At 40.3% G+C, this 7525-nt stretch overlaps 1 long non-coding RNA gene across 1 annotated transcript; it reads right to left on the bottom strand.

Moving 5' to 3' along the window:
- Window positions 1-5940: 5940 nt before the first annotated feature.
- Window positions 5941-6577, bottom strand: LOC133011994 (uncharacterized). Its single transcript, XR_009680787.1, has 3 exons — window positions 6495-6577; window positions 6282-6375; window positions 5941-6190 (listed from the first exon to the last, which is right to left on the bottom strand). It is a non-coding gene; the product is annotated as an uncharacterized LOC133011994 (long non-coding RNA).
- Between the last annotated feature and the right edge of the window lie 948 nt (window positions 6578-7525).

The raw sequence follows: 7525 nt of genomic DNA, 5'->3' as shown, positions 1-7525 counted from the left end.
CTAAGCAGAGTGATAACAACCAGAAAATTAATTCCTGGTATGTTTTAATAAAGGGGCCAGTTTATGGAAGAATGCCCATCTCCTATTGTAGCTTACAGATGTCTGAGATTTGCAGAATATACAAAGGCAAGTCTGTCAGGCCGCCGCAGAGGACACCTTTAAGCTGTTTTATTGGATCAGGCAACAAAATAATTGTTTACCACTGTTGAAGCTTAAGCGGATCTGAGAGTTGGGGGAAAATACGCAGGTGGTGCAGCAAGAGGAAACTAAAGAGGGATCAAGACATAAGTGAGTTTCACGTAAAAAATAAAGCAGAGGGAGCGAGGGGAACTTTAAGAGAAGTGGTGACACACAGGCAAATAAGACATGTGAGGGAGATGCTGATAACGAGAAATAAAACATGTGAAGTAACATTTGTACAGGAAGACAGGGACGATTAAAGTGAAACGTCAACCGAGAATGGGAGAGGGAGCAAAGAGAAGAATGAAACCTGAGTGAATAGAATAAATACGATTGCTTTTTTCTGCTTGGGGCTACCTTGAGCATGTCAGAGGCAGACCCTGTGCAGAAAAATCTGAAGGCCTCGCTTCTATCTTCCCTATAGTTAGATTGGAGCTCAGGGTTTAGGGTCAATAGCATTGCATTGCCTCTTTTCTCTTTGAAAACTGTGTTTGTGTTTGTGTGTGATTATGCATATCTGCTTTTGTATGCATGTGGTGGGGGTCATGTGTATGTGTGTGCTGCAGGGCCATGAATTGAAAGGCAGAATATGGATTGTAATCAGTTTGGATAGCAGGCCTCAAATGTTTGTTAAAAAAGAGAGGAAAATAATAGCTGTCCATTTTGAATTTAGTGTGTTAAGTAGATGACTTTTGGATCATCTATGATTGCACATGTGACAGCTACTGGCAACCTGTGTGTTATAAATCCCATTTGACGCCTGGTTTGATCAGGTAGAGACTCCATATAATGTATGGGTGGAAGGTTCTACATTAAAGCAAGTACACACAAAGACAGCAATGTGCATATGTGCTACCTTCACCTTTGCTCTCAACAACACATGCATAAGTGTGACTTCCAGTGTCAGTAAATCACATGTGGATGTAAGCAAATCTATTATAATATTGCCTGGCAGTACTTCAGGCACTCATTGAAATGAATGACATAAAAGAGGGTTTCAATTTCACCCACAGATTTGTAGCTGCCCCTTTCTCGATAACAAGGCCATCATTACTCACAGCTGAGGTTGTATGTAGCAACATCAAGGATATTCATCCATCCTTTGTCTCCCGTTTATCTGGGCTCAGGTTGCAGATACTTCCTAGCTCTTCCAGGGGCATCCATCCAGGATATGTAATCCCTCCAGCAAGTTCTAGGTATACTCCTGGGTAAGGAGCTGCATGTCTACCCCAAGCTCACTCCTGATTTCTGAACTCCTCACCCTATCTCCAGCATTGAGCCCAGCCACCCGATGGAGAAAATGTAAAGCCTTGCCTTACGGCTCATGTCCTTCTTCACCACAAAGGTCCGAAATAATGGTGAATACAGCCAAGAATCGCACGGGACCACTGGAATTGGGATTTCCTCTCAAAACTGGACGATGTGTATGTAATGAAGGGAGACCCAGTCTAAAAATGAAAAATGTCTTGACAAAATTTTGAAAAGCTCCCTTGGCCAATCAGCATGCACTCCTGTGAAACTTTAGCTCCTGAAGTTCTTAGGTTGGTGCCAGGCTTCAGTATCACAACATGAGGTAAAAAGTACAACTGTCAAACATCCATTAAGCTGTGCTGACCAATTTATTTGGTGAATGGTGAGTACAATTTACTGATTATGAATATCAATGAAATTATTACAGAACTTTAACCTAAGTTCTCAGCACCACCATGTTTATAGACTACAGATTGTTTTGGACAGTCTGGCTAATGTTACACATTGAAACATCACTCAGATTGTCTTAATGCAGATCCCTGTCTAGACTGAAAAACATCAGCACGACACCGGTTAAAAGTTTGTCTTTTAATAAGTTTCAGTCCATCACATTTGTTTTCCTGTTATTTTAGTGGGGCAGCATCTGTGCAGGAGGTGCCATCAGGATCAATTAACCCATTCATGAGGCCAAGGCTGGTCTGAATCTGGAGGCATTTGAGTCAGTGAGGAGCAAAAGGCACTGAACAAACTGCTCTCCATCTTGGATAAATCCATCCCATCTTCTCCTCGATGCACTGCACTGAGACAGTGGAGTTTGCTGTCTCACACACTCAAATTACCAACCTACCGTTCACCATAAACTCATACAACAGCTCTGCTCTGTGTGAGAGGTGGACACACTGCTGCACCACTATACTCTATATGTCTATCTATCTATTAGTTACAAAGGATATTGACTTGTTTGGCAACATGCTGCAGTAGTTCTATGTCTATTTTGGAAATTGAAACAAAAAGACAATGCAAGTTAAAAGAATTCAGCAGATTCAGTGTTGAGAGTTGTAGATAATAACATATTTGTCATTCCGACATTAACTCTTCCTTCACTTGAATACCTAGCTGATTATCAACTTTACTTGGAAGTGTTTGAAATGCTTGTATTATATCATTTTACTTGTTCGATCTCTCTGCGCGTCCTAGAAAGGGTCTGTTCACTGCCCCAAATGCTGTAACTGGGGATGCAAACTGAGGCCAAGTTATAGCAAGACTCATTACAGCCACAAGTCCTTTAATCACTCTGTGAGATTAAAAAGAGAGACTTTGAAAGCAGAGACCGAGCTTGAACTTCACAACAACGAAAATCCAGAGTGAAGTGAATTCATATAACAAATAAGCATGTAAGAACAAGAAGAGTCTAGTTTTAAGTTTGATGGAGTGGCTGTTTCTAACATGGTCTCTGGAAAAGACAAGACACATTCAAAATGAAGTGAGGATCTTTTAAGAGCTTTTTTTCACCGGGAGGTTTCATGATGACAAGGGAAGAACAGCTCGCTGAAGCACATGTTATCTCAGTCAAGTTAACTACTTTGATTCTGGCTGGTAACCAAATATCACCAAACACCAGTTTGATAGGTAAGTAGAGCATAAAGGGGTTGGTAGACCATAAACAGAGCTAAAAGGAGATTCATATTTGACATAAATTCACTAGGTGGCCAGAAACACAACTTTAAAAAAAAAACTGTGACGTTTTTTTAGAACAAATATTGGAAATATTGAATTGAGGGAAATTCGAGGATAGAATTGTATAAAAAAAAATCCTAAAAAGTGAAAAATGAACAACTTGAGATAACTCAAAAGTCTAAGAAAGCATGTTAGTTATCAGTTTAACTTTAATATATGCAGAAGGAGAAATTGTACTTGTAACTGATAAACTGATTATATGTTACATATTGTGTTAATGTTTTTTTCTACCCCCAAGTGTCCAGAAAAAATCAGTTATTGCATGTTTAAGAGATTTCTGCTTTGTTTTCATCTCAGGCACTAGCACACATACTATACTTTTCTATCAATCTCAGGCTGTTTCACTGACAAGTTGGCCGTAGTAGCATACTAAGATGCAGCACTGTATAAATTGTCAGGAAGAATAACCAAAGATGTTAATACTGACACAGAAATGTCACTGTTGCTAATATTTTATGAGGCAGGAAGTTATATTAAATTGTACGAAACGCTGATTATAAACCCAACTTCTCAGGGTATTCTTTATTCATTCCAATTAATCACACAATTACCTAACTGTCTTTAAGTCAGTACACAGCAGGTCAGCTCTACATGCAGAACTATAAAATCTGTTTAAAGACATACACACAATCCAGCATACTGTAGACTATGCACAATAAATTCTGATGTAAATTATGCATTAATACTTACCTGGTAGCAGTTTTCACTCACAGAATCAATCTTCAATACATCTTCAATACAGTATAGAAAACAATGGTTTGCAAATAATGACTCAAGATTTCGTAGCAGTTATAAATCCTTACAGTCTGCTTTATATACTTTAGCAAATAATAAGCTTTATGCTTGAGTAGCAAAGAGACAGAGAAAGAATATGATTAAATTAGTTTCTAATTAGGAAATAAATGTTTATTTTCTTGACACACACAGCCCAGAAAGAGCTCAAATCAATCCAGAATAGGTGTTATGGTATGTTTGTCCTTTGCAATTTGAACACACCCATCCAACCAACCTAGCATATACTTATACTATTATATCAGTGATTCTTAACCTTGGTTCGATCGAACCCCAGGGGTTCGGTGAGTCACTCTCGGGGGTTCGGCAGGGGTCAAGACACACACAGTATAGCCAGGTTCACACTGGCAATATCTGGCCGTTTTTGTCGGCCGTCAAAAAAATTGGCTGCAGACAATTTGGCAACACACAATTTTCTTCGCCGTGTCAGATTACAAATATTTTGTTGCTTAGTAAAAATTAGGTACACAAAAGAAATTCAGCCCACTGGTATTATTCTTGAAGTCCCACTCCGCTTGGCCGTCATTGGCTGCAGCTGATCACGCCACATTGCTTAGCTTTGATATCTGTGCTGCAGGGAACTTGATGCGCTCAGTAGTCGACTTGTGGCTGTTGTGATTGTACGTCATTCAGCAGAGCCAGCTTCATCAGCAACTCTTCAGAACAACAACGCTCTCAACGTTTTGGTTGACCCTTGAGATACTCACACCGTTTGTTACAACTTATTTTTGCGTGCAATACTTTTCGAGGATGGAAGACATGAAAATTAAGAAAAGGAACAGACTTTGTTGTGAAAATGATATGAGAGTCGCACTTGCCAAAGTGAAGCCGCGCATTTCTGAAGCTGTATCTGAAAGGCAACAGCAAAAGTCACATTGATTTGCAATAAATATTATTTATTATATTAGTTATGTTTTTGTGTGAAATTCCTGTTTGTTGGTTTTGTTCTTTGAACACAGTGATTTTGTGTGCACTTGATGCATGGTTAATTTTGTGCACTAACAAAATATATACCTATGTTTTGAAGAAATAATATTTTATTTGTCCAATGACGAAGGGTTCGGTGAATGCACTGATGAAGCTTGCAGGGTTCAGTATCTTCAATAAGGTTAAGAACCACTGATCTATATTCTTAGGTAGTATAATGTCGTTCATTACACTACGTCACACTCTTTGCTCTATCATAATAACTACAGTGAGGTCACCTAAAAATAAAACACAACTATGGGCCTTTATAAGCCAATTGCACAAACAAACCTTTGTCATTTTTAATAGGTGGACTCTCTCTTCACCGACTATGACACACTCACAGTGACAAACACAAATCATTGTGTAGACTTAAAACATGCAGATGCATACACACACACATTCACAGACACATGCACTCGCACATCTACACACACTGACATGGTCCACTAGACGAAAAGCAGTATTATTGTCACAGTGAACCTCTACGGACAGGCCTAATCCCCTGCTGTAACCAACTGTTTCCATGATGTTACCTCGGCGTTCGCCAGTGAAGACAAGGTGGGTCTATCGGCGTGTGCGGACCTTAAGGGGGATTTGGAGAACAAAGGAGAGAGCCGCGGGGGGGCTCGCTGAGCCTCGCGGACCGATCGCGACGTGTGATCTAATTAGCATATGAATCGGAGTCCAGCCGCTGGCTAGAACCTCTCTCTACTCACCATTGGAGGAAACCACAGACCCTTGAAACTAATGTCACTCGTGATTGGTTGGTAGAAGTGTTGCTATTGGTCACCTTATGGGTCATTGCAGTGCACACGTGGGGTCACAGCATTCCGCACGTGGGGTAAGCCCCTCCCACACAATATTTATAATAAAAATGTATATATTAATATTTATTATTATTTATAAGTAAGCCTTTACCAAAAGCACTGCAGTTAATTAAAACTAAACATTCATGTGATGCTTGATGTTATAGGTGAACATATTGTACAGGGAACAAATGTGAACAAGGTATATGTGGAGTGAAAGCTTTATTTACATACAGCAAAAATATTGTACAAAAACTCAGATGAGGCTTGAAATGTTTCTCTGCAGCCTCTGGGTCATGACTTCTTTGTGGGACTCTTCTCCAGTGTGTAGACGTCTGTGGTGTGTAGCTGTGAGATCAGTGTAGCTTCAAGTCTTATATGAAGTGTGGGACACAGGTCGGTGCACTCCTGGCTGTGGAAGGATGGATCCATGTCATCTGTCCCGCTTCAATCAGCTGTAAACACATTCAGTAAAATTAGCACAGTTCAATTACAACATACACCTTTACATGTAACTGGAAAATTATTTAATGAATATAACCTTACCCTCTTTCTTCTCCGACAACTCCTCAATGCTGATGTAAGGTCTGGTCGGATCATACTGGCTCATAGTGTGTCTTTGTACGTCATGGACAGGCAGCTGGAAAACAACACATGTAACATGACTTTATTATTAATAAACGGAAATAGCCGCGCTGCATCACCGTTGGAAGATCCACAGCAAAAAAACACCAAAACAATTCATAAACAGTTACTTACATTCAATGGCTTAATTTTCTGCACTTTAAATCCGGACTTTCAGCGTCTCGGCCTAACGCCTCTTTGTTTGTGTGTGTGTGTGGGGGGGGGGGGGGCTGAGGCTGTGAAAACATACAGAAAAAAGTCACGTTGATGAAAAAACTTAACGAGAACAAACTGTTACATCTAAGTAATTCATACATATTTACACATGCACTAGATCTGCTCCAGCACTCGATGCTGTATTCGTATTTTAGCAACTTTCTCGCTATCCCAAAGAGTGGCGGACATGCTTTCAGATGTAGGGTTAGCTTAGTGGTTAGCATGGCGTCTCTAGCTCACCGTAACTCAGGGACTGTGCGCCCGTCTTCTCCGCCTCGACTCGTCCACACCGGGCCCGCGGCTCTGCTTCCACACGCACTCATCTTCTCCTCCAGGGAACAGCGTCGTGTCGACTTCAGCAAGTTATTTACCCCGAAGACAGAGTCACTCGTACGGGACAAGCTAAACACGACCCGCTTCCTGTCTGCGGGACACTCGACGCTGCTGCACGGCGTTTACGAGGCTCTGATTGGACGAGTCCATCAGCTGATGACGCGAGCGGGTGACGTGAGCAGCGGTTACTTCATATGGGATAAGTATTTGACTGAGGCCAGGTTTATTTTTTGTGGTGTTTAGTACATTTACACACATGATTCACGCTGTTCTGTGTTCGTAACCTTATAGTTGAATGCACTTATCGTAAGTCGCTTTGGATAAAAGTGTTGACTGTTTTAATGGAATACTGAGAAAGTTTAATAACAACAATTAGACAATTGAAGTTCAAATTATGAAGGAATTTAAGCTCTATATTGTGTCTCCTTTATATTTAAAATAATAATCAAACTGAGTGGAGATGTATGTTGTATCCAAACAGCCGGCTGCTGTGTTTTGTCACTGTGCAGTCCATGGGGGATTAAATATTACACTGAAAAAATAAATCATTAAATCAATGAATGTTTCATAGCAATTTTGAAAGTAGTGGTGAAAAGGTACCATTTATAATTCATGGA

This window comes from Limanda limanda, chromosome 10, assembly GCF_963576545.1.
Source record: "Limanda limanda chromosome 10, fLimLim1.1, whole genome shotgun sequence".
Lineage (NCBI taxonomy): Eukaryota > Metazoa > Chordata > Actinopteri > Pleuronectiformes > Pleuronectidae > Limanda > Limanda limanda.
This window is presented reverse-complemented; position numbering and strand designations above follow the sequence as displayed.